This window comes from Ammospiza caudacuta, chromosome 13, assembly GCF_027887145.1.
Source record: "Ammospiza caudacuta isolate bAmmCau1 chromosome 13, bAmmCau1.pri, whole genome shotgun sequence".
NCBI lineage: Eukaryota > Metazoa > Chordata > Aves > Passeriformes > Passerellidae > Ammospiza > Ammospiza caudacuta.
This window is the reverse complement of record NC_080605.1, coordinates 3,767,738-3,794,502: the sequence shown is the minus strand read 5'-3', so window position 1 is coordinate 3,794,502 and position 26,765 is coordinate 3,767,738. Positions and strand designations below refer to the sequence as shown.

Below are 26,765 nucleotides of genomic sequence, written 5' to 3'. Positions count from 1 at the left end.
TAATTTCTGGAGCTACCTTTAGAGAGCAGGGGGTTTCTTTGGGCGCTGCTCTCCCGCAGGAGTGCTGTTCATCACGTCCAGATTGCCCTGCCCCTGCTCGGCCACAGCGGCAGCTCGGACCTTGCAATGCCCCTTTACCCCTCAGCCAGAACGGGTGTGTTCAAACCACGGCAAGCGTACAGCAATTGTACAAGTATGTTCGCCCCAGGGTGCTGGGGACGGCAACCGGACAGCACCCTGCTGACGTCTGGGATTCCCGGGTGCTGGTGGAAGTAGTCAGGAACGATGTGATACCTGGTCATAGCTGTGTCATTAGTTTAAGATTTCTCAGGGATTAGGAAAACCCCTTGTTGTGATCGTGTTATAATATTGCTTTCTGTCTGTAGCTGACTTGTGTTGCATGTAGATTAACATGTTTTAAAAAACTCAAAGATGCTCTCTTTTTTAATGTTAGAGACCTACATAGAAAATTCTTGTATTTTATTGCAAGATTTAAAAGTTGCAGCTATAAAGAGAATAGGCTGTCTCTACAGTACCAGGAAGAGAGGGTGAATAGTAAACCTGAACAGTCTCAGAAATGAGAATTGGAAATGCTGCTGCTAAATCTGTTTTGTTTATCAATGATGCTCACCATTTGACAAGAAAGCTATCCTCAGTTTATCCCGAGAAGATTTCATTTTGTCAGATGCCTGGTGTCTCATCAATTCCTTTCATGTCCCTGGGATTTTCTCTTTTCCAGGCTCAGGCCACAGCAGCTCTCTGTGTTGGGGATAACTGTTAAGCTCTTCTTTTGAATTCATGAGCTTCCAAATTAAACTTTTGCTGACACCTGCTACCTAGCCTGGTTGAGCATAATGACAGTGTCACCCAGGCTACTGGAGCTCTGCCACCAAACAAAGTAAATGGCAACCAAAAATAATCGTAAGGTGCCTGGACTAGGTACCACAATGATTTGGGGGACATCTGGGAAACTCTGGCTACTGGAAATCCAATCAAAGTCTGCTTCTAATGGAGCTAACTTTCCAACAGCAATCACAGGCAGGAATTAAATCCATAGAGTAGATGGCAACAGAGATTAATAATCATCATCAATTAGCTGATGGAATCAAACAGAACAAAATGAGGGTAAACAAAAACCTGTCTCCCCCTCCCCCTTGAATGCAGTCCCACCTTCATTTATCCACAGTCAAGGCATTTATCCACAGCCAAGGATCTCTCCTGAGCACTGCTTTCAAGTGCCAAAAAATTTAGCAGGTGTCATAACATAAGGTCAAGACTTAATTATTTATATGGAGACATCAATCATCCTGTGGGGATGATTTATTTATAAATCACCAGAGCTGTAACAAAGACAGTGAATTCTGATTTCCTCCTGCTCCTTCCTGAAGGGACCAGGAAGGTCCACACTGCGGCCAAATGGCCTCAGGAGCCTATAGAAGTTTTTGCCCAGCCCCACTTGGAGGAGGCTTTTCTACTCCTTTTAGATCATGCAACCAAAATACCACTGGGGAAATCTCATGCATATTTGCTGCATCTCAGTAATGAACATTTACTGATTATGGATTATCTGGAGAATTTAGCTTTTTAAACATTATTCAAATTTTTATGTTTATGTAAGCTAATAAGACTGAGGAGATTCAGTAACTACTCTTTGCCTTACGGTATTTGAAAAGAGTGTCCATGGGGCTTAGCTCAGCATCTTCCACAGTTGCTTTTAAAAGACTAAAATAGAATTTTTCTGCCTGAAAAAAACCACCCTGTCTCTACTCAGTATAATGTTCTTTGCTCACAATTAATGCCTAAAATCAATTTTCTAATATGCTTTTTATGTTTCTGCTGAGCACAAACAGGATGGCACAGTAAAAGCTTTTATTGCCATCTGATTAGGCTGCAGTGGGGGTAAGTGAGTGGCTCGGGCCAGCAGGGCTGCAGGATTGCTGTGCTGGATGCAGCAAACACAGAGAAGGGCATGGGATGCTGAGCAGCAGCCACAGTCCTGCTCTCAGGGTCATTCAGGGAAATGTTATCAACTCTGTGGGCACAAGCAGGATGAGGCCCATTAGGATTTCTGATAACTGGACAAAGTCATAAGCATGGTCTTGGGCTGTTCCTTGGCCTCCTCTTCTGGGATTTTGATAAAGGGTTAATTACAGCCAGGGACTCTCAGAGATTTGTCCATTTATCTATCTGTTAATAGGAATCATGCTGTTGATCTTATTCACATGTCTGTTTTTCAGGCAGGGAGGTGATTAACTTTGAGTGAAACTGGTAAAAAAAAGAATATAGGAAAAAAGATGGAAAAGAAAGTTATGGTTAAAATAAGAGCTAGGATAGGAAGTTTCCTTTGCTTTTCCATCATTAGCTTGTGAAGATATGTAGCCCAAACCCATCAGCTTTGCCATCAAGAAAAGAGGAGCATGAGTAGTATCCAGGGCATCTCGTGATCCTTCTGAACTTCATGGCAGGACTCCATTTTGGCAAGAGCAAGTCGATAAGCTCTCCTGCACATCAATTATTCTGTTCCCACTGATTTTAAAAGAAGACCATTTATCACTGTATTTCAGTGACAGAAATACTAAAATAATGTTTCACTGGGCTTATAAGAGGGTGTGAAAAAGGATGGATGAGCTGGCAACCTCTTCAAGGAACAATTAAGACATTAAGAGGGCAGGAAAATATTTTTAGGAAATAATTAATCAGTGAGAAAATAGGAATTTAGGACTTGATTCAGTTATGAGATATTCCTCAAGCACCCTCTGAATTTTGCTCAGAGCATGTGAAAAAAAAATGAAAAATTCATAGTATTTCTTGTAGGCAAGACCAGTCATCTGCTTGTGTGTTTTTATGGAATACTGGGTATATTTATAGCATTTAGTAATGCCAGCAACATTCAATGTAAAGAGTAACAGATGAATGTATCGTGAAATAAGGCACTGGCAAGGCAGGTGGGAAATGATTTCCAAAATATTGCAGCAACCAGGGAGAAATCTAGGAAGATGGTAAACATAGCAGACCTAGGTAGCCTCAAGCAAAGCCAGGGTTAAAGCCCAGGCTGAGCCCCCTGCATGTGTTCTGAGGAGGGGGAGAGCCAGGCTCCCGTGTGCCAGCCCCAGCAGAGGTGGCCTCCACACCACTCCAGCCTCAGTGCATCCAAGGGCATGGGTGACAGTAAAATTGCAGCTGAGTGCAGAGACAGGAAAGGAGGGGAATGAAATTGTATTGGCTCAACTGCAAGAAACAAATCACAGGCTTCCCTAATCAGACAGATGATGCCTAACTAGGGCACAACGTGAACCACAAAGAAAGGTGGCAGATTTCACAAATTAGTCATGGCAAAAACGGTGAATTTCACAGCTTGAAGTGAATTCACGTTATAGCATGAAACAGCACAAAGTGATTAAGAGCTCTAACTGATAGGAGCAATAAGCATGTGAGACTTAGTCATCATACAGCAGCCAACATTTGTCTCTGGCTTCAGCTGAGCCACAGGAGCAGCCCTTCAGCCTCCAGCTTTTGAAGCTGACTGGAGCTGGTGGGGACAATCACAAACAAGATCCCACAGATGTTTGCTGGAGTTTTCTGTTTCTGTGAGGTACAGCCATGGCAGCTGGGAGATGTTCAGCAGGCACAGGCTCTGCTCCCACTGAAACCTTGGAGCTGTGGCAGCAGGACCAGCAGGAGCTCATCTTCACAGCATGACCCCATGGTGAAGAGCAGAGAGGGAAGACAGCTGAGAAAGGTTGGAATGAGGGGGGACACTGTTGCAGCACACTCCCTGCCATGCTGGGGATGACCTTCCAGGTCTGACAGTGCCATTTTCAGAGCCACTAGGTGCTGGACATGCCACCTCACAGTAACCACACCACAGTATGCATCACTAATAGAAAACAATCATTAAACAGTCTATTCACATTTTCTGTTCTTTCAGGGGATCAAAACCAGTGTCACAAGCCTCTGTCACAGGTGGTGTTGCATGACTTTTGCTGGTAAAACATTTTAATAGCTGTGACAGCACACTTGCAAGGAAATGTCTGTTAACAGATACTGGAACGCTACCCTACCACTTGTATCCCTGGTCAGATGAAGATAAAAATTTTGGAGAAAAATGTCACCATTATATCTTAATACTTTTGTTTCAATGTATACTGTTCTAGCATAGCTATTGAAAATCCACAGAGCAAAATGGAAGCAAAGTGAGCTAATGCCAACCAGGACAAGGCCACCCTGGAGAATTCCTAATTGAAACTGTTGGCAGTGGGAGGCTGTGGCCAGGCTGGGGCAGTGCCGTGCCCGGGGGTTAACACAGCCTGAGCTGGCAGGCGGGGCCGGGAGCCCTTCAGGGAGCAGAGCCTGGCAGCTTCCCACTGCTTTTTGGGGCCATTCCAGCACCGTCGGGTCTGCTGAGCACAGCTGTGTTAATGCTGTGCAGGGAGAAGCTGCTGGAGTTGCCAGGACTGAAGCCACAGAGGAACGTAATGGGGCAGTGCCAGTTCCTTCAGATCCCACCTGGAATTTATGAGCCATCCACAGGGGGTAGGGAAGCACCTGCACTGTAGATTATCCAACACTCACCCTCTGTGCAGAGCCCAGCTGCACCGCCACTGCCCAGCCGCAGCCCCACTGCTCACCCAGCATGAGAGGATTTCCAGTTGTACTGTGAAGAAAGACCCTGTTGTCTTACATATTACAACAGTTCTATTACCAATACATATTTTCTTTGATATCAAGAGTTCTTTTATCATTAGAGTGCAAGGATTCCATAGCACCAGTTTCATACCTCCTCAATGTTTCTCACAGTCAGCTCCTCTAAGCACTGCCTGTTCCTGGTCCTTACAGCAGCCATCTGACTTCTCACCAATCCACTCTTTTATGCCGCTAGTTCTTATTGGTTACAGGTGTTGCCTGTTATCATCTGGCCTGCTCCTAATCTTTAGTAATTGGTTCCAGCTACAACTCATTGGGGGAAAAGATTACATTCTACATTACCTTCATTTACCCATACTCTGTCCCCCTACAACACCCCAAGTGGGATTAGTCACTCTTGAACAAGGATGCAAATACAAAGTTTGAAAAGAATTATCATTTCTAAAGCATTTGAAAGAAATGCCCTTAGAGTCCTGGTAAGGAACTGGAAAGGACTTTTAAGAACGCAGTCAGGGTGAGACCCTCTTCTCCTACACTGATTTTGGAATCTGGCATGTTTTAAGAGATCTTTCAGTTACATTTTGCAAAGCAATGCTAATTTGATGTATTAGAGCTCAGCACTGTGCCAATGCACTGTCAAACCAGTATTAACTAGGCATTTTTGGGGAATGCTTCTATCTCAAGGTCCATTAAATATGCAAACGGGGCAATTATTTCAACACCTTTAAAATACTTAATTTGAAATGTGCATCAGAGCACCCATAAATGGTCTTTCAGTCTTCATCAGAATGAAGACAGCCTCTCTTGGAAGTGCAAGTCAGAGTCCTGGTGGCTGTGCTGGGGATGAACACAGGACGCAGGAGGGCCCAATGCTGCCTGCAGTGCTGCCACAGAGAAGCACAGGCACGTTAAGGTCTGCTAGGGCCTGATCTGCCGAGCACCATTCATTCACACAGCAACCAAGCAGGAGGAAGCCAGGAAATGTTAAGTCAATGGCCATCCTGGAGAGAGCGCTAATTACTCACCTTGGTTGGGAGAGGTGGCTGGATCAGCTGCATGAACTTTCTGAGTGCTTTTTGAACCTGAGTGCCTGTCATCTGACATTCACTTAAAGCTAGGAGCTAAGTAAAAGTTGCTTTATTTTTTAACAGTTGCTAATTTAGCCAGGGCTGCAGGAAATCCTGGTCTTTAAATCTGGGTTCCTTTAATGCCTGCACAGAAACAGTTGGAGAGAGGTGGTTTCTCCTTTCTCCAGTGTGGTCCTCAAATACAGACCCAATCCTCTTCAGGGTTGGGAGAATCACAGCAGTGGTTAGCTGGTCACATGTATATTAAGATGACTGACTTCAGGCACCTACGTTTGAATATGGGATTTAATATGCCTTCATTTTTATGTCTGAAATGGGGATACGACTTAGCTCAGAGAAGATCAATTAATTTTTGTGTTGCTTTTAAGTTCTTTAATGGAAGATGTTACATAAATTATTATTTAATATACTTTAACAGGTTTTTTTTGCATGAGCTGCTTGATCTGCTTAGAGCATATAAATCAGTATGAGCTGCATTAGTAAAATAAGTTCAAAAATCTAAAGAGTACATCAGAAGTTAGACTAGTGCATAAAAAGAGCTAAAAGCTGAGTTTCTCTTTCATTGGCAAAAAGCAGACAGATTGGGGTTTTTTGTGGACCTTTAGACTCCTCATTTCTCAGGAATCACAAAATCCATTTGTGAAAAGATCTAGGAAATAAAGAAAGAAATTGTACAAGTGACATCCTGGTCAGTAAAGCATGTGAGTCTGCAGGCACACAGACAGGATGATGCCATGAATCTCCCCTTTGTGCTGCAGTTCAGAAGAGGAGTTATTTTCTTCATCTGAGCAGATGCCAAAGGCTCAGAGAAGGGTGAGCGGACAGAATGCAGCCCCTTTCTTGCGGCAGAAATGTATTTGCCTCTGAGAGAAGGGAGAAGAGAAAAGAGAGAAGAGAGAATCCCCTCCTAATCTGCAGTGATGAAAACCCCTTCATCTGGGGGTTATCACAGCACTGGGTGCAAGGCAGAGCATGACCAGCTATTATTTCATCCTTCCATCCCTCAGTCCAGAACTTCTTCCACCCTACACAAATTTCCACATCCACCAGTTCTAGGGAAAGTTCCTTCCCTGCATCTCTAAGATATACAAACACTTACATGCTTTTTTCCATCTTTCCCAAAATCAGATTTTATCACACACATTCAAAAACCTCCCTCTTCAACTACAGAAGCTAATTTATTACTTTTCTGGCTTTTCTTCTCAACCATTATTCAGATCCCATTGTTAGTTTTTCTTCCAATAACACCAAAGCCGTGTGACAATGTTTTAAAGAGTCACTTATAACTTACTAGCAAAGTAATTCACATCTGCCTGTTAGTTATGGCTGTGGGATCCACCCAAGGAAGCTGCTGTCCAATAAATTACTGAACTGTCTGCCTTCACACAGTGCTCCCCAAACTCTCCAGCATCTCTTCCCTGCTTTCTATCACCTTAGTGCCAAAACAAAGGATGTTTCAGCAGCTGTTTCAGCACTTAATGCCAGTATTCCTTTGCAGACTAGGGGGAAGGGATTTCCTTTCAAAACGCCACTCTCCCACTGAGACTGGCAGTAGTATTATCTCACATCTTTAAATACCAGTCTTGGAGTTATTGGTGTGACAGCAAGGTGCAGAGATTTTATGACACAGAAAATTTACATTAACAATTTCTTTTTTTTTTTTTTTTTTTGTTTTCAACATTCAAAATCTAAAGTTACTTTAAAATCCTTGAATTAATTAATTAATCCTTTTGTTATAAACACTGTAATTATTTAATGCTTTGGACTAGTACTGCCCATATTGTTTTGTGTATGCTGTCACTCCTGCAGGTCTCAGTGTCTCCCCGCAGCATTAGATGTTGTATATTCTCCTAACACATGTGAGTCTACAGCTCACATAAAGCTCTTCTATTCTGTGCCTTACACAGGAGAGCTACTGCACTGATAGCAGCCAGTACATAGTACCTATAAATAACAAATCATCACACCTGCCTGCACTGTGTTCTTCTGATACATTATTAACCTCTGGTGCAGCACTTTTACTTCAAAATACTAGAATGAGCTTGTTATTCTACCTTTAGTTTACACTGGGAGAAACCTCAGCTCAGGATAATGTCAGGAGATTATCTGAGGTCTCTGTTATAGTAGCAGCATGTGTTGCTTGCACAGAAATTCATCTGGTTTTCATAAATATTTGATAGGGCTCTATCATCCTCATCATCATTTGGGCTGGTTGGAAGAGGATCCCCCCCATGATTGCAGCCCATTTCCGAGTTGTGGTGGAAAGTCAGTCAGTGATATTTCAATCACAGTGTTCTTATAACAAATTCCATTCAAATGCTCTCTGAAAGGGAGTTAAGGTTTCATCCTGCTGCTTAGAGAATGATATGCTAAATGCAGCTTCCCATGGGCTTGGCTGCATTCCAGCACTTTGTAATTTATAGTTCTCCTTCCGAGTTCTGGCTGTGACCTTGGGAAGTTCTCCCACATTTTGCTAAAGCACCATCCCAGAGCCCTCACCCCTTCCCAGGAGCACAGGGCAGCTCCTGGGACACCCAGGGCAGGTGGGAGCCCAGCACAGGGGAGTGCTCATTGCCTCTCTTTTACTATTAGGAGCAAATCATGGAACGTTGTTCTTAAATGACAGAAATTATTAGGTAGCTTCAAAGCATGAAATTCATTCACAGAAGAGGTTTAAATTATATTAGCCAAAGGCGTTTTCTGCAGAGACAGCGACAAAACAGCTCTAATTTGAGATCTCCAAACAGCTGTTGTGCCCTATGTATTTATATTGAAAAAATAACCTGGAAGATTATGTTAACATGCAATTAAATTTAAAAAAAAGTTTTAACATAAATACTGATCTTATTGAGAGCATACAGGGGGTGCCTAAGAGGCTTTTCTGAGAAATGTGTGTGTCCATGGCCAGAGGAACTGACAACCCAGATTGTAATACATGCCACTTTTAACAGAAAAATTGTGTAATTGAGAGAAATTATTGCCCCTTGAAGATTACATTCATTATAGATTGTAACAGAGATATGTCTTCAGAATGACTGCAGTTCCCTTCAGTTAAAGAGCTATTCAGAAATACCAGTTTGAGCTCATGGATGAAGCCGCAATTGTTTTAGCAGAGTTAGTGAGGGAAAGCAATTTAGAGGAAGGTACAGCAGACCCATGCAGCTCTTTTGTTTCTTTATTCTTTCCAGATTTTTCAAGGACATTCTGAAAGCACTTGTTTGTACTTACCTATTTGGATTCATTAGAATGGGGAATAATTTTAAAATAAAAAAACTATTACTTTTAAAATAATGATTTTTTAAATTATTTTTTAAAAATTTTAAAATCATGAGAGAAGTTTCTTAGACTTTTTATTTCACCAATTGCTATGGATTGTCTGCAAAACAAGTGATATGGGTGTAGCTTTGAAACCTAAGAAAAACAACTTCATTTTTTCATTTGGTCTTCAAAGTATTGCATCTGACATTATTTATGATTGGCGCTTACCATAAATGAATTTTCTCTGTAACCCAGTTGTATCCCAGTTGTATCTCTTTTGAAGTGCTTCTTCTATTACCTGATGTGAAGACATCAGAGAATAATTATGTTAAGTAGTTCTTTGTAAACAATAAACCAGCAAACCCAAGAAACTCCCTTTGCTAGGTGTTCATCACCAAGACACCACTGGCAAAACCCAATACCATTGTGCTGTAAACATTCATCAGCTCCCTGGACCAGTCTAAAACTGCTGGCACTCCACTGGAGAACTTCAGCAGAAATATGTTTGGCTTTTTTCTTCCCTTGTGGCCCAACTCCAGTGCAATGTTTGGCTTTTTTCTTCCCTGGTGGCCCAACTCCAGTGCAGTGATTCCACCTGTGGGCAGTGCTCAGAGGGGATGAGGTGTGTGGGAAGGCCCCAGGGCAGTGATGCTGTGTGTGCAGACACCTTTGCAGCGGCGCCCCGACGGGAAAGGACAACTGGCAGTATTTATGGCAGGTTTCTGTGCTAAAGGTTTCTGTGCTCTACACTGAGTATTTATTCTGGCAGTAGCTCTAATTGCGCTGTAAACCACCCTGGGTGCTGGTTGCTGTGTGCCCAGGAGTTTGACTAGAAGCCAGCCAACAGTGAGCTCTGTGATAATGGTTCATCATTTCGCTGCAGGAGCCCCATGCCCGTGGGTAGCAACAGCCTTTCTGCTTCCTCCCACGCTCTCTGAGCAACCAAATCCCATCTCCAGGGTGTCTTCTGGGCTATAAACTGCTGTTGTTTATTATTAGCACACCGTGAATGTGAGGTGTGTATTAGAGACACCTTTCTCTCACATGTTAGAGAATTAATATCAGCCTGTCTCCAAGCCAGCTGACCCCATTCCCATGCATTTCCAGGACACAGGAGTAGTGGGGAGAGCTTGTGCAGAAGGGATCCACCACCAGAGCTCATAATTTCCTCCAGGAATTGTCTTCTCTCTGCAAAGTCCTGCTCAGCCCTGAGGATCTCCTCATTTTTTCAGTGGAACCCAGTCAGTGTTGGCTTTGGCAGTGCTCTGAGCAGAGGCAGTTTCTTCCAGCATTTCAGTGTTGCAGAGTTTTCTGCATGATCATTGGCATTATTCATGCACACCTCCAGCTCCTCATCCTTAAGTGACTTTGAGACTTCCTTCTATAATCCATCATATCTGCAGCCCTCTTGGCTGGCCTTGCCTTAGTAACAACTGCTTCTTCTCCCAGCAGTTCTCCTGACACCTCTGTCAGCAGGACAGAAAGCTGAGCTCACTAAGAGGGGACTGTGTGGAATTCATCCACATTTGGATGGGAAGGGAGGGTGCATGATAGATAAAGGAGATATGTGAGAGAGGATCAGAGGAAGCAGCTGGGCTCATTCACAGAAGCAGCTCTGCCCTGTAATTCCATGTATCACTGTGTGCCATTACCTGCAGCAGAGCCTGTGAGACAAGAAATACTCATTCCATCTGAGCTGGCTCCTGTGTGTCTGACCAGAGCCCCTCTGCTTTTTCCAGCCATAGACATCATCTCACTGCCTGCACAAGCCTAGCAGTAATGCCACACTGGGACCTTCTCTGCTTGGCTGTTCAACTGCCCTCTTACTGTCTTTTCTCAGGGCTTCTTTTCCCCTCTAATATCTCACCTAAACTTTTTTCTTTCTTAGCTTCAGGCCTTTGCTCCCTGGCCTACAATTTTCTGAGACTGTGAATAACTTCCTTCATTTCTGTTGTTCCCTTGATATTAGACTGTGGTCATGCTCACCCTAAGCCATCTCTTTCACTGGACTCTGAATTTGGCTTTCTCAGCCTCACCACATGTTATGTTCTCTAATCTACATGCCATTGTCCTCCTTTGTTTTCATCTTCTTTTGAAGTTTGGTTGCCAGAAATACAGAGCATCATGCTTTTAGATGGCTGTTATTTGTACTGACTTACATGCACTTCCCACAGTTATCTGTATTTTCTTACCCAGAAGGGTTATTTTTGTTTATGTTGGTTTACTTGATGAAATTATCTCTCTCTCCTCTCCAAATTTAATTTTGCAAATGCAAATATATGAAATAACTCTCCATTTTGCTGCCAAGGTACCAACAGAAAGCAGTAAGACTAAAGAAGGCAACTGGTTATAAAGGCTCCTAAGTTCAGTTTTTGTTTGCTGCAAAAGCTTTGTGGGAATTCAGTGCAGGTTCTGCACAGGTAACAGAGGCAGGACTGTCCTCAGGGTTATCCCTGTGCCATGTGTAAGGGTCTTTGCCATTATGGAAAGTGCTATCAGCTACGTGTACCCAGACATTCAGTTTCTCCAGGAGCATAATTTCCTGTGATTTATCACCAAAGTATGACTTTGTGTCCTATGGGAAGTTCTAAATTTGGGGTTTTAAGATTAAAAAAAATCTCAGTTTTAAAACTTGTCACGAAATACAAAATTCTTGGGAAGGAAATTCAGTTTGGGGAAAGCAGAAATGCTCCATCCAAATGGTCTTGATCCAGCCTGGGTGTTGTGATTTGGCTGTTCTGATGAACCTCCCCTTGTCTCTGTTCAGCATCCCACAGGAGCTGCCAGTCCCAGCCCACCCTGCCCTGAGCTCTCCCCAGCACAGCCCAGGGCTCAGCCAGCACTGCCTCTCTTGCCTTGTTGCTTTCCATAGATAACAAATCTACACCTTTTTTCACACAAATATAAAATGCAAAAAGCCTCAGGAAAACGTTGCATCCCATCACGGAAAAGGAGTGAGATCTTTGTATGGTGAAAGAATTGCAGTTCCTAGAGCAACAGGGAGGTTGAGAAGAAGTGAGAAATTTGAACCTAAATTTGTAAAACGAGGCCATATTAAGATTTCTAACAATGTCAAAGATCTGAAAGATGGAACCAGCTTCTGCACTGTAGCCTGTTGGGCTCTGGGGATGTGTTTGGGATTGGATTTCTGCACATGTGCCATTCCCTGGCACTGATGGTGGCCCTCATCAAACACCAGAAGCCAGCAAGCAGCACTGCTTTCCCAGCCTCTGCCTTGTAACCAGACCCTTGGTTTGCTTACTCCTTTATTCTGTGAGTCCACTGGCTCTTCTTGTCCTGGGCTTGTAATGAGTTTGCAATTAGGGTTTCAGTTCTGAAAAATCATGAGAGAAAGAATACCTGTAATAATACTGTTTTTAAAATAACTAATCCACAGTTCTACATTCACTTATTGAAAAAAACCCCCTCCAATTAATAGCAATGCACATGAGGACTGCTGATGTAAAGGACAGGACAAACTTTCTAGAATATCTCCTATCTTTGTAGTCTATAAATATTTATTTGTAGCAATACTGCCAATTTCACTGGCACCTCAGCTCACTCTGTGTCAGCAGAGCCATGACAGCTTCACAGGACAATACCAAGTGAAAAGTAACATCTGCAGAGCCCCTTCCTGCAAGAAGAATTGGCCTCTGAATAATTTTTCTTTTTAGCAGTTGAACCAAAATCAGTAAGGGGAAGAATTGCTTCAGTTTTCCAAAAGACAACTCGAGTGTTTCATTTTTCTCACTGAAACAGATATCTTCAAAATTAAAACTTGTTTACAATACAAAAATGACTTATTTTCTTATAAGTGTCAAAACAAAACATTTGGATTTTTTTAAAAGTTCAGAATAAAGTTTCTCATGTTTAATTAGCTGCTACCCTCATTAACAACAAAAAAATCAAAACCCAACAAATAGTACATAAAGCACTTAATAAATGAAAGATCCCAGCAAGCCTCAGCAAAAATGAAGTAATTGCCTTTTAGAGGATCAGTGTTTTTAATGGGTACTGAAATGCACTTTAGAAAGTGGCTGTTGCATCTTTTAGTTGATTATTAAATTCAAAATACTTGAAATATGTGTTGTAAGACTATTTTAATTTTCCCAGCAGAGACATTGACAGTTCCTGGATGATACTCCACCAACTGTCCTCTTTAATGACATTTTCTTTTTAATAATCATTGATCCACACAAATTTGTGTGGATTGTCAGTTCCTAAATAGGAGCTCATCACTTACATTGCTTGTGAGAGCTCTGTCAAGGGCTGAGCATGGCACAGAGGATCTCCTCCTATGCTTGTTTGCCATATAATCACATGATAGGTCGATTTGATTTGGATTGTAATATTTTGTGGCTGCTCTAAATACCACAGTGTACCAAAATACCACGTCTTTTGTATGCTGACATGCGTGCTGACAGCATTCTGAAAGGGAAGGTAAAATCCTGTGGTGAATCATAAGCAAAATAAACTGTTTTGGAAAACTGTATTTCCTGTCTGTCCCCAAGAAAAAGAGCCTCTCATCTCCTTCTCCACCCTGTTTGGGCCAAAATATCACCTTTTTCTTAGGTGATTGTTAAAAAGGTTGGCCATCCCAACCCAGTTATTGATGCAATAGGAACACAAAGGTGTTTGCCATCCTTCAGCACATGACAGGGATGGTTTATCCTGTCTGGGCCCTCAGCATAACCCAGGGAACAGGCTGTGCTCTGTGCTGAAGGAGCAGAAGGCAAGGCAGGGTGACAGAGGGCAGGGAGAGGCTGAGGAGCCTCTCACACAGTCCATGGTGAGACACCAATCCATTTTGCCTCTCCTGACCTCCTGTCTGTGACATTGCTCTCAGCATATCCCTCCCCAGCCCCCACACTGACTGCAAAATGCACTAAGTAAAATAAGGCAGACAGCAGCCCAGGCAAGAAAAGAGGGATCTGGGCTGTCCAGGGGCCCTGGTGAGGCAAAGGGGTAAAAGGGTATAAAAGCGAGGTATAAATTCAAGACCTAGAGCTGAGACTCAAATATAGGAGTAAGAAGCCAGATGAGCTGAAAAGGGAGCTGGCATCCACGCTCCAAGGGATTCATGGAGAACAGAAGGCTGCCTGGCTGTTAAAGTGTCCTTTCAAGGACACAAGGAGGATGGGAACATTCACAGCAATTCCCAGTGGCAGAGACAGGATGAGTCTCCCACAGGCTGGACCTTGAATCAAAGTGTGGCAAAGCCTTGGTTTTCCCTCTCACTGCTCCAGGTCTTGTCCTAGAGTCACCTTGAATGTTATGAAAGCAAACACCTGGAAATGAAATTGCAACTTGTGGTATAAGAGCACATGGGAAGCCCTAAAAAATCAGGGACATTACAAAATCCTGTTTTAATGGGTCTGGTCCTAAGGAGCAGCTGTGGCTTCCAGCTGTTATACAGAGCCTTGAGGCATCATCCTCTATAATTTTTAAAAGAAAATACACCAACACTTTTGTAACTTCTTCCCTTTATAGGGAGAAGATATGGGGAAGGCCTCCCTGTCCTTTCTCAGTGAATCCCCTGGATTAGGGAAAGGGAAGTCCTTCAGGACCCTCCTAGATACCAGCACTACGCTTACTCTTTCCTAGTGATTTCCAGCAATTCTCACAGATTAGTGCCCCCTCAGGACAGTTCTGCTCACAGACACATAATGCTCTGCTTTCCCCTTCCCTCAGCATCTCCCCTGAAATGGTATCCTTGGGAAGGGGAAAGGTTTACAGTTCTTCCCCCTTTTTTATCTTGTAAGCTGTACTCGTTCTCTGCTGCTACACAAGCAATACACCAGGCACACAAGCAGGGATTGTCTTAGCAATATTCCATTTCTCTGTCAGACTTTAGGTCAGGTGATAACTTTGGATGAGGTACTGTCTGCAAAGACAATGAATGCAAGAAGCCATCCTTATCCCAGCAAGGGATAAACTAGATGATCCAAGTGATTTTCTCTGTCACTATCTATGTTTCTGCTATGGAATAAACTGCTGGACAAGGAGAAGGATTTATTGCTTGGACTGCAATGATGGATGCTTCCAAAACAGCTCAGCTCAGGTTTTCTCCTCATAAGGGCAGTGTGTGTCCAGCAAAAAAAGGGATATTTTGCTGCTGTGCAGAGACAACCTGGAGAGCCCAGCATATTCGCCCTGAAGGGTGTCACAGATGGCAAGGATTCTTGGTGTGGATGGCTCAGGTCTTGAATATCAGCTGGAACTTGAGGGCAATTTTGGCTTTCTCTGTTTTCAGCCTTTCTGGGACATATTTCATTCTAGAACGAATTCTTAGGACTTGTGTTCTAAGAAAGCTCTAGGAATACTGAAGTAGGAGGAGAGTTCTGGGGAAATGCATGGATTACAGCTTTTCCCTTCCCTAGAAGCCTGAACCACATTCACAGCCTGTCCATGACCAACCTCAAAACAGGACGAAATTTGCAGTCCTGATACCAGCAGAAAACTCCTCCATGAATCAGTCTGTTTTTAAGATCCTCTTCATTATACAGTAAAGGTCTCATAGGTCAGTCTTTTGTTTTACTTTTTAAATGAGAATGCCATAGTCCAGCTCATAACAACAGTGAGGTACCAGCCCTCAGCCTAGTACATTTGTTTTTCCAGGCAACTGAAGAAAAAAACCCCTTTAGTGGGCTCAACAAAGGGAACCAAAGATAATTGTTCATAGTATCCAGACATGAAGGTGACTCGTGGATGTTTATACTTCCCAGACTGGGAAATGTTATTCAAGGGAACAGGATGTTTTGAGCCTACAGCATCCTATTTTTTTTTTCTGTAAAATAAAACTTCATAGTATCACAGGGTCAAATAGTTTTTTTCTGCTGTTAGCCCCTAAATTCTGTTAAGGAATTCTTGAATATTCTTCCCCTGCCTCTTTTCCCTTTTTCATTTTTTTGTTTTGTTTGCTTGTTGTTTGTTTGGTTGTTGCTTGTTTTGCTTACCAGATATAGAAATGCTTCTCTTAAAACATTGTAGTCAGTGAGTGTCTGTAGCTGACACTGGATAAAGTTGTCATTATGATTTAGGATTTCGTTGATTGTGCTTTATTATTTTTATATTTTGCAAGAGGTTTTTAACTTTCCTTTTGTGTGTTCATGGAATTGTTTAAAGTGAAGGGGCTTTGCCATACTGAAAAGATATTGAGCAGAGCCTGTTGTTATTACCATGCAAGCCAGACAGTCTGAACAGTCTTAGTCAGATGTAAATCCACAATTATAAATCACCATGTGAAGGGGAATAGCAATCACTGCATTTTGATCTATCACCACAATACTTTTCATATAAATATACTGATCAGAATAGGAAATTTAGGTGTATTTTCTGTGTCTTTATGCAGTAAACATCTCTTTGAAGCACCATTTGTGCTAGACATCAAGAGTATCTCTGAATTAGAACAGCTCACAAAGAAGAGATGGTGGAAGCCTTATGCACAGCAAAGGGATTAAAAAATAAAAACCCACAAAAATCCTGCTGGGTGGCAGAACTGTGTAGACCAGTAAAAATTCTACAAACTGGGGTGTACAGCACGTGTAGGTGTGTAAATGTAATTCTTAAATAGTTCCCTCTGTTTCAAAGAGAAGGGCTGTCCTGGGAGCTCTGGGGCAATCAGAGTTTAGTTCTTACTTTGCCATGGGTTTCTGTGGTATTTTCTGCCAGTCATTTAATTTCATTGTGCCTAAGTTTCTTCATGTGTAAAATAAATCCTTCAAATACAATTGGATCAGCTTCATACAGCAAATTACATCTGATGCTGAATCATGTCTTTTATCTCTCTATCTGCCTGCTTATTTTTATTGTGAGCTCCTCAGGGCAAAGACTATTACTTGAAGTCTCATATATAATAAAAGTGTCTTTAGCACCACAGATCCCGTTCTCGGGGACTGGAAGCTTAGGGTAATAAAAATAAACAAATGTGATCAGCCACGGGAATTAAAATAAAGTATCCAAACCAAAGAAAATCTATACTTATGACCTTCTCTCATGAATATACTGGCCCCCAGAACAGATACACTGCTCAGCTGCATCCCTGGGCAGATGTAAAACACTTCATTGTTTGGCCAATTGCATGTGTTAAGAAAAGCCTTCTTGCCACAGCAGAGCCACGTAAGAATAAAATAAAGACTGTAGTCTAGGAAATGGGGTAGTTCATGTTTCAATGACCTTAACAAGGGCTTGGAAAGGAACATTAATATTCCTGAATCTCTGTTTTCATTTGTAGGAGCAGGTTGGCTAGTCTAAACATATCTGAGCTGGAGAAAAATAGGGGGGGGAAAAAGGATTTTTCTGGTGACACAAACCCTGGAAAAGAGAGCTGAGAACACAAACAGGTCTGCCTGTTTCCAGGGCCAGGGCTACCAGCTAGGTTTTGTGGCATGCTCACACAGCAAAGAAAGACTTATTTTAAAAGTTCTATTTCTTAGAAGACAGAAGCTAAAATTTTATTCCTACTGAAAATATCATCTCCTGATACAGAATAGAGATACAACCTGAATAGGAACATGACAGGGATTTGGTCTGCTGAGCAGTTGCAGAGGATGTTTACCATACTTCATCTGGTCAAAAAACTGAAGAATGGCAAAGATGGAAATATTTTCTTTGTTTAATGCTTATTTTTGCTAGATTTGAGCATTATTTGCAAATAAATACAGAGGAGATAATAGGCTTATTAACATGCTTGAGGATGGTGGGAGGAGGTGAGGGGTCACTGAGGTCAGTCCCTGCAGGTTGAGCAGGAGCCCTTTGCTCAGACAAAGCTCAGTGTCTCCCATTCGAGCTGGTTGCAAGTGCAGAGCCCAAGGTTGTGTCCTAATGATAAGCTCCTGGTACACTGCTCATTATTTTTCGTACATATTAAGCTCATTTTGCTCCCAGAAGAGGTCTCTGGGGTCAGCAGACACCGATGCCTGCTCCCTTCTTTGGCATTAATGTCTGCAGTGGTGGGGGCTCAGCAATTCCGCTTGCTGGGCCCACATTTTAAAGAACATTATTTTCTTCCAGAAAAACATTTCAGTTCTTGCAATCAGTGCTTGTTTCTGTAAATTAAGGAATGAATTGTGCCAAATTGTTCTCCTCTTCTTCTCTCTTCTAGGGTTATTTGCAATGTAGCTTATGCTACTGTCAGTACATCCACTCCGTGCTTTACAGGAAAATGAAATCATTACACACAACACAAATTGCCAGACCTCTTTCATAATCACACACTCTTAATTGGCATGTAAGCACCAAGATCCCTGTAATACATGCAGTAAAATGTCTCTGACTCTTTTTTTTTTCTGCCAGGTTGAAAGGTCAATGAGAGTATTTTTCTTTAATTTGACAGGCACACAAGAAATAATGCAAGACTCATTTATGGTCAGGTAATGCACAAAGAAATCTATAAATCAAGCTAAGGGGAATATTAGATCATGCTCATATCTGAACCCATCTGGCTTAGTTCACAAAAGAATCAATATGAGGCAGAGAGCTCAGTATTACTTGTGATTTATGCTCTTGCATCTAAGGGGAGAAACATTTGCAATTTTTAAGTCTCTTCATCTGAAACAAAAGGTGAAAAAGAAACTGTGGTTGGCTATTCCAACACAGGCAGTAGGTAAGTGATTTGGTGACAGATTACAGCTGCAGGGGGAAGGGATGCTTCATTCTGCTTAATGACTCAGCACATTGTTTTAGTGTTTTTATCTTCACATCCCTCCCCCCCTAAAATTATCAGTACAGAGGTATTAAGAAATAAAATTGGCTAGATTTCCACAAGTTTGATACTTGTAAGTGAATTGCCATTGATAGTTCACAGGCTCAGTACTGTTAGAAAATACAGCATATTGTAACATACAGTTTTCTCCACTGTCTTTTTTCAGATATTACTTTCACTAATAAACCCCCAAACACCTAAAAACATGGCATGGCTAAATATTAATCCTGCCCCATACCATTGTATACACATAAGCTTTTGATCCTTTTGTGAACACCCAGGATTTACATGAAAGACTTCTACTTCTCTCCTACATCTCTCAACTAAATAAAATCTCCAGTTGGCCTCGAGTTGAGCCTCCCCAAGAGGCAGGAGGAGGAGGAGTGTCAGACAGCACTGCTGAATGCTGCACCAGGGCAGGGGTGGGAGGCACAGGCAGAGCAGAGATCTCACAAAGCAATTAGGGTATGAAAAACACACTGCATTGATGGGTGCCATAAAAGTGTCAGGGGAACTGGGGCAAGTAAAACATCCATTTCAGCTTCAGTGATTTGTTTTACATACACTGCTAATATCCTTCATACAAATACCAAATGCAGTTTAATTTCAATCTTGGAAGCCATTTAGGCTAAAGCAAGAGCCTGACATATTTTTCTCCTAGCTAATGTGTACAAGAAGAATCAATAAGTTTTCCAGTATAATTTGATGAATTATTACATCAGACATTATTGATCCAGTCAAAGAAGAAGGAGGTCAAAATAATGAAAATCAGTTGGTTGTCATTAGAAATGCTTGGGATATTAATTTGGAAAAGGTTGATAACTAAAATGGTCTATGGGCTTTACACTTATTGATTTAATAAATAGAATAAGCCTTGCTGATCCAAAACAAGGTTACTTGTATAGGTGTTTCAGGGGGTTGTGTTGCTGAAAGCCAGTCTATATGTCTTCTGTATGTGTTTAAATTATATTTTAGTTCAGCACACTGAAAGCATTCATTTTAAACATCTGTTCCTTTCAGCCACAATTTTCTACTGCACTTTGCTGCTGAGAACCCTTAGACTTCATTCTGGTGGTAGGCTTAGTACTCTTTCAAGTATTTAGTTCAAAGTTTTTAGTATGTTTGGGTGATTATTAGTAACAAATACATTCATTAATTTGCACACACTTTATAAACACTGGGAAGGATTCAAGAGCCTCACACACAAGAGGCAATTGTGTTGGGGTTGTGTTATTGACTCCTACTTGGATAAGTCCTTCTAACAGAGAATTATAGAGTGTTGCACATTTCAGTCCAAAAGACTAAAAAATGTTTCAAGAACATGACTGGCAGTTAGCATTGCTCACCCTCTGTGGAAACCCAGGGCACTGGGAATATTTCTGTGTCTTCTCTGGGGAGCCCCGACCCCCAGGGCAGCACTGACTTTGACCCTCACTCTGGAGAAAGTTTCCCAGACTTCAAGACAGACTGGAATCCACAAACATGTGAAATAGATTATAGAGAGCAGTGTAGGTGTATCACTGGGTGAGAAATTGAGGGTTTGGGATTTTTAGTGTGTTGTGGATGGAAGCAAGATGGAGGGCACAGGGTGTCATCCTGGGTTTCTTCATGCTGCTTCTTCCTTCTTCTCCATGAGTTTGGGTGGCATTTTGTAATTGGACAGAAAAGTCCCCACTGGGGGCTCTGTGGGATCAGTTATTGGGTTAAAAGGGAAAATAATCCAGGTGTCAGTTCTTAATTGGAGAGTTTAGTCTTAAAAGACCTTGGAACAAGAGATTGTTGGCCATTTTGTGCCTTCTAATGAAAAGGTGCTGAAGTCACCGTAGTGAAACTGTTTTACTGATAAATAATGAACACCTGGGTCTGAACATGAACTACTGTCTCAAGTGCCTTCAACCCAGACCCAACAACTGGTACTGCCACAATCCTCCATGGCAGGAAGGGGCAGCCCTGGAGGCGCTGGCTGCCCATGGCTGGGCACTGCAGAGCCCTCAGCACCGCACTGGCAGGAAGCTGAGCCTGCCCTGTCTCTCCACACACCAGAGAGAGAGAAAGGAGCTGGAATGGGACTGATGTGGGTGGCTCACCATCAGGATATAATATCCACAGCTTTCCCTCACCTTGACTTCCTACCATTGCAGTCTCCTACTTTGGGCAACCCCCTAGTCTTGGTTTGTTCCCTCACTAGCTTTACTGTCTGGGCACTGTCTTCTTTCCTTACTTGGAATTATTCCAAACTCCCTACCTGGGGTTCACTTTCCCTTTTTGCAATCTCAGCCTTTCACTTCCATGCTTTTGCTGTTACCACGGTGTGCAGCTGCCCGTGCAGCCACACTGCGGCCTCATGCCCTGGGTGCTCCATGTTCCCAGCGCTCCCTCACACCCTCAGCAGCCCTGGGTGCTCCATGTTCCCAGCGCTCCCTCCCGCCCTCCGCAGCCCTGGGTGCTCCATGTTCCCAGCGCTCCCTCACACCCTCAGCAGCCCTGGGTGCTCCATGTTCCCAGTGCTCCCTCACGCCCTCTGCAGCCCTGGGTGCTCCCGGACCCGGCACTCCCTCACACCCTCAGCAGCCCTGGGTGCTCCCGGACCCGGCGCTCCCTCACACCCTCAGCAGCCCTGGGTGCTCCCGGACCCGGCGCTCCCTCACACCCTCAGCAGCCCTGGGTGCTCCCGGACCCGGCGCTCCCTCACGCCCTCCGCAGCCCTGGGTGCTCCCCGGGCCTGGCGCTCCCTCACGCCTTCCACAGCCCTTGGCTCTCCCCGGGCCCAGCCCAAGGGCTCGGCAGCAGGCCCACCATGGCTGGGAACGGGCTGCAGCTAACACAAGAGATCGGCTCACCCCACCCCTTGCAAGGGCTCTGAATGCTCTCGGTAACAGCAATACCCACCAGCTGCTAGGAGGGAAGCAATGGACCTGAATGCGTTTCACCTGCTCTGTCTCTCAGGCGGCATTTTGCTGGTGCCATCGGAGCAGGCCAGAGCATTGCCTCTGGGAAGGGCAATTTAACTAAGCACACAATATAAGTATTATTGCTATAGCCCTGAATTGCAGAAGAGAGTCAGCTCTGCTGCATCTCTGGGAGTTTGGGGATGATCACATCCCATCTGCTTCAAATGTCCTTCTAGCACAGGAAATGTGTATGTGCAGATAAGGCTCATTGAAAGTTAAAAGTTTTTACTCTGTCTTCTTTCCTCACTTGGAATTACTCCAAAATTTCTCTTCAGCATGAGAAACTAAATATGCTTTCCTTAAGGTCTTTAGGAATTCCTTGCTCTGGTTCTGGTGTAATAAATACCAGCTGACATTTGAGTTGACAGTAGTTAGAAAGCCTGGGCCACACAGGACAGTAGTACAGTGTGAAAAATTAAAACATCCGTGGGTGCTGCAAGTAGAAGGAGATCCTGAAAAAGAATCCTATATTTCATCCCAGTCATCCTTCAGCATGACCAGTGCCTAAAGATATGTGTGCTTTCCCTTGCCAGCAGCACATCTAGCAGGCACAGAGCTACATAGGAGTTAAATAACCAGGGTGACAAAAGTCATCTCCCAGACAGGTAGAAAATGATACGAGCTCTATGGCACATGACTGGATTGATCATATCTGCTCTGCACTAATATGAAGGTACAATAGCAGGGCACAGAAAGTTGTACTGGCTAGCTCAGTGTAACAGTATCACAGCCTCTCTGCTGAGCTATAGTTATGAATCTTCTTTAGACAGCACAATGCAACTTTTCCTTCTGGACAAGATCTATTATTTTTTGTCACCTGCTCTATAAGAAGACACCTGGACCATCATTATCCCAGGCCAATAGGTCCTTTTGCCTGAAATTGATTCATCCTAGAACTCACCAGAATGAGCAGCATTAGAATGAGAAGAGCTGGCTGGGGTGAAATAGAAGAGAAACACTAATTTCCAGTTCCTGTACATGCTGCAAGATGAAGCAAAGTGTTCTGAGTTACAGCAATAGACATGGCAAAACTTTCTGGTCCCTTCTAAACAGCCCAAATTTCACTGAGCTGAGGCCAGGCTGTAAAGCATAATACAGAGAGTGCTTAAAGAGCCACTGCTAAACATTTTCTTTGCTTTCCAGGCAGGGATTTCAGCTCTGGACAGTTACATGCAGTAATGGTTTAGGATTAGATTAAGAAGTACTTCATGTTTAGGATTACACCCAAATTCAGGGAAGCTCAGATCCCTGAGGAGCAGTCATAGCCTACAGCAGAAAGGCAGCTGTCCTGGGCATGGTGAGGTGCTGAGCACTGGGCTCTTAACAAGGCACCAGAGAGTCATTTGGTGTCCCTCTCCTGAAAAGAGAGATGATTTCCCCAGTGAGGAGCTGGTATTTGTACTGCAGTCGGGTCACAATGTTTGTATCTCTGTTAAAATGGCACATTACTCCCAACGCCGGTATCTTTCTGGCCACAGAGGCTAAAGTAGTATTTATTGTTCATACTTTATGTGGGTTTTTTTCCTGCAAAGCTTCACTTCTTTATTGTTTCTTATTTAGAAGCTCTGAGTTATGTAAATAAAATCTGTGACTTCTGCCTTTCGAGGGGCTGGAGCTAAGTTAATGCAGAGCAGTGCCAAGGAGCAAACAGGGTTAGAGCATGTTTTAAAATGCCATTTTCTTGCTTGTAATTTATTCTTCCTATCCCTAGCATTCCTCTGCAGAGATATTTATAAAAATAGGTGTTCCATGCACTGTATATCACAGGTTTATTTAGGATTGTTGTTGAAGATTTACACTGCTCAAAAGAGCAGTCATAGCAGATAATTCCATTTGCAAGCTTCAACAAAGTGTTCTGGGGAAAGTGCTGTTATCACCGTGAAGAATTTTAATGATGGCAGGGTTTACAGACAACTTCTTTGGTAAAAAAGGCTGCAGCAAGATAACTCAGCAAGTTCCTTTGCCAGAGGTGGTTTTGTATTTTTGCTGCTGCCCGTTAAACACACCTTACCTCCACCTCCAGAAGTTTCAGCACCGTGTCTACCCTGCCATGCTAACCTTCCTAAACACAAAACACCTCTCAGGATCTGACCAAACGGGTTGCTGGGCACCTCACAGACCAGCCACTGCTTCTTCTGTTATAAAATTTCTTGTTAAATAAATGTCTTTTGGCTTTGCCGTTACAATAAAGACCATGATAATTTTACTAATAACCTGATATGATTCAATGTGCACTCTGGAGAAGCTGGGTTAAAATACTTCTTGTTTTCTGGGAGATTCCTCATTAATTCACATCATGCTGACCACAAGTTTCATTACTAATACTGTGCTTTAGTAATCCATTACCAGCTGTTGGAGGGAATGAGGAAGAGAGGAGTTTACAAGTTGGTAAGACCCTTCACCTCACAGTCCTCACTGACCAGAGACCCTCCCTACACATTTACACCTGCAGGGACATTCCAGAGGGATGTCCATGATATTCTTGCTATATATTGCATGTAATACATAATTATTATGTGTCATATATTACAGATAATGTGTAATGATAACACAGTGCTAGATATTGCAGTTACCCTGCTTAGATTCCCTTCCCTACAGACAAACTGCTTTTCTGTGTCACAGCCTTGGTAATAACCCCTGAGGAGCCTCTGCCTTGGCCACCTCAGGGTGCTGCAGGCTGTGCCACTGCTGAAAGGGGAGGAGGGACTCAGTGTCTGTGGCCTTCCCTTCACAATTCTTCACTGGTTCCTGGAAAAGAAAATTTTTGCTGCTCCTTCTCATATTGTTCCTTTTCAGCAAAACCATCAGATTTTGGCATTGTCAGTCTGGCATCCCCTCATTAGCACTGGGAAAGCTCATCAGTGTGATTCTGTGTATATTGCACTGGAAACCTTGCAAGATGCCACAGAACTCCCCTGTGATTTGTTGCCTTTCTCTCATTGCTTTTATGTTGTCGGCTAGAACAAAAGGAGTTTCAGTTAATTATCTGTGTATTTGCTGAAACCACTAACCTACATCCCCAACTAGCACAAAACAATTGCTTGACTGAAGTTCTTGGCAGATTTAAACACCTTCTGGTTGTAAGTTTAAAAAAAATCTATTCCCATTTTCCAATTTTCATATTCAAATTTTCTTATACAAAAATAAATATTCTACTTTTTTCACTATTCTCCTGTGCCTAAGGAAAAGGAGGATGATTCAGTAGCTGGAAAAAAAACCCGAAGTGTGGAAGGTCCAAACTCATCCTCTTTTTGTCCACAAATTTCCCATTTTGTAGGCAAATTCTTCAATTTCTCTCTGTCCCAGCTTTACCTCTGTAAAAGGCAGCAACAGCATTGTTTCCACAACTACAGATTGTGAAATATCTCAGCTATTACAGTGACAGGAACAGTGCAGGTGATGAAATAGATAAACTGTACTGTAAGAACAAAACATGGAGGCATTTAATCTGGTTTAGTGCTTTGAAAATACATGTATCTCCATGAATATGACTTTCTTTCAGTGCCATTCTGTTTTGATGCACTGTTCCTTCATTGAATCTATTTCCCCAGTTCACTTCACTACCCAAAATATAGTGAGAAGACAGCTCAAAGATACTATGCCAATGTCAGGCAGCACGCAGGATGAGATGGCTCCAAGTATTAACTTCTTAAGTTGAACCACCACCAAACAGCAAATCACAGCCCTAGAGTTTCAGGAGTCATTTCTTCTGCACAGTAGCACATGACATAACTGGAACTCAATTAATGTTTCCACTGAATTTTCATAGATCTGTGCCCTTGCCTGCAATATCAGATCACATGCAAAGTCACAGCCACCTCACTGATGGATACAAACTGAATGTCACCATCTATGCACCCATCATGTTGTCCTCACCCTTGATGGTAATTACATGTGATTTTTTTCTCCTCTTGGGGAAAAATTAAACAGCTGCAAGATGTGGAGGTCTTATCACATGTGTAGAGTGAGAGGGTTCAGATGTCTCTCTTCTGGCAGATAATTGCTTCATTTAATGAGGAAGTTTTGTAGTGTTTTTAACCATTGCTTCTATGCCTTGTTTAATTATTTGCATATGGCATTATCAAGTTAAAAAGAGTGTACACATTCATAACTTTTTCTCAGTCTTGTGTTAGACATGAATGAAAAGAAGCTGAGGGTAGGTTTCTCACTAATGATGATGGAAAATTAGTTTCAAAACCCCAGAGGTGTCTTGCAAGATACACCAATGATATATAAAGGTCCAAGGAGAGAAATTCAGCACAAAATATTGCCTAAGCACTTTTGGCCTGTTTCTCCAAGAGATCCTTTTCCCATTTAATTTGTGGTTATGAGGGAGGACGGCAAAGAGTAAACCCAGAAGGGTCTCAGAGATTGCAAGGCTGCAATACTCCAGCAAGCGAGCGAGGCTGATAAACAGCGCGGGTGAGACAGCGAATGCCAGCGTGGCATATCCACTAAAGGTTACATGCCTGGAGACCTGCAGCAGCACACAGATTCATGGCTTGTTTCAAGTCTTGAGCTAGTGAAAAGTTGAGTGTCTGGAGAGAAGCAATGCTTTATGCATTACTCATAACATTTGGAAGGGCAGCAAATCCACAGGCACAGGAGGCACAAAGGCACAAGAAAACAGTTGCTAGTCCTTATTCTGCGAGGTGTAGCCTCCAGTTATTCCCAGGCACCTCAGCCAAACACCAACCACCCAGCTCAGAGAGGACCATGCTCTAGCTGCACTCTGTGCTACCCTCTGCCTCAGTATCTCATCTGTAAGCTTGTGTATTCTCTGAGAAGGTTGTTGGGGTTTGGCAGTCGTTTTAAGTGTGAGGGGAAGAGACAGTGTTGATCATTAGGAGTGACTGGTTCAGTCAGTAGTGACCACTCATGCAAGTGTGTAATACAAGCCACATAGAGCAGGAAGGGATCTGTTTGCCCAACTTCATTGGCAGCAAAATTGGGAAAAGCTACAGGAGGGAGGGTCAGGTGATGCTGCTGACATGGCTCAACCATTTCAACACATCAGACAGGTCTTCAGTTTGGGGGGTTGTTTATTTTCCTGAGCAATAGATTCCTAATTTTTGTTTGAGGACCTGCATAGCTATACAGATAAATAAGTCTATGGCAATA

The 26,765-nt window shown here is 42.9% G+C and overlaps 1 protein-coding gene across 1 annotated transcript in view; it reads left to right on the top strand.

Moving 5' to 3' along the window:
* CHST8 (carbohydrate sulfotransferase 8) overlaps positions 1-26,765 on the top strand; it is a 201,638-nt gene that overhangs the window by 743 nt on the left and 174,130 nt on the right. The window lies entirely within an intron of this gene.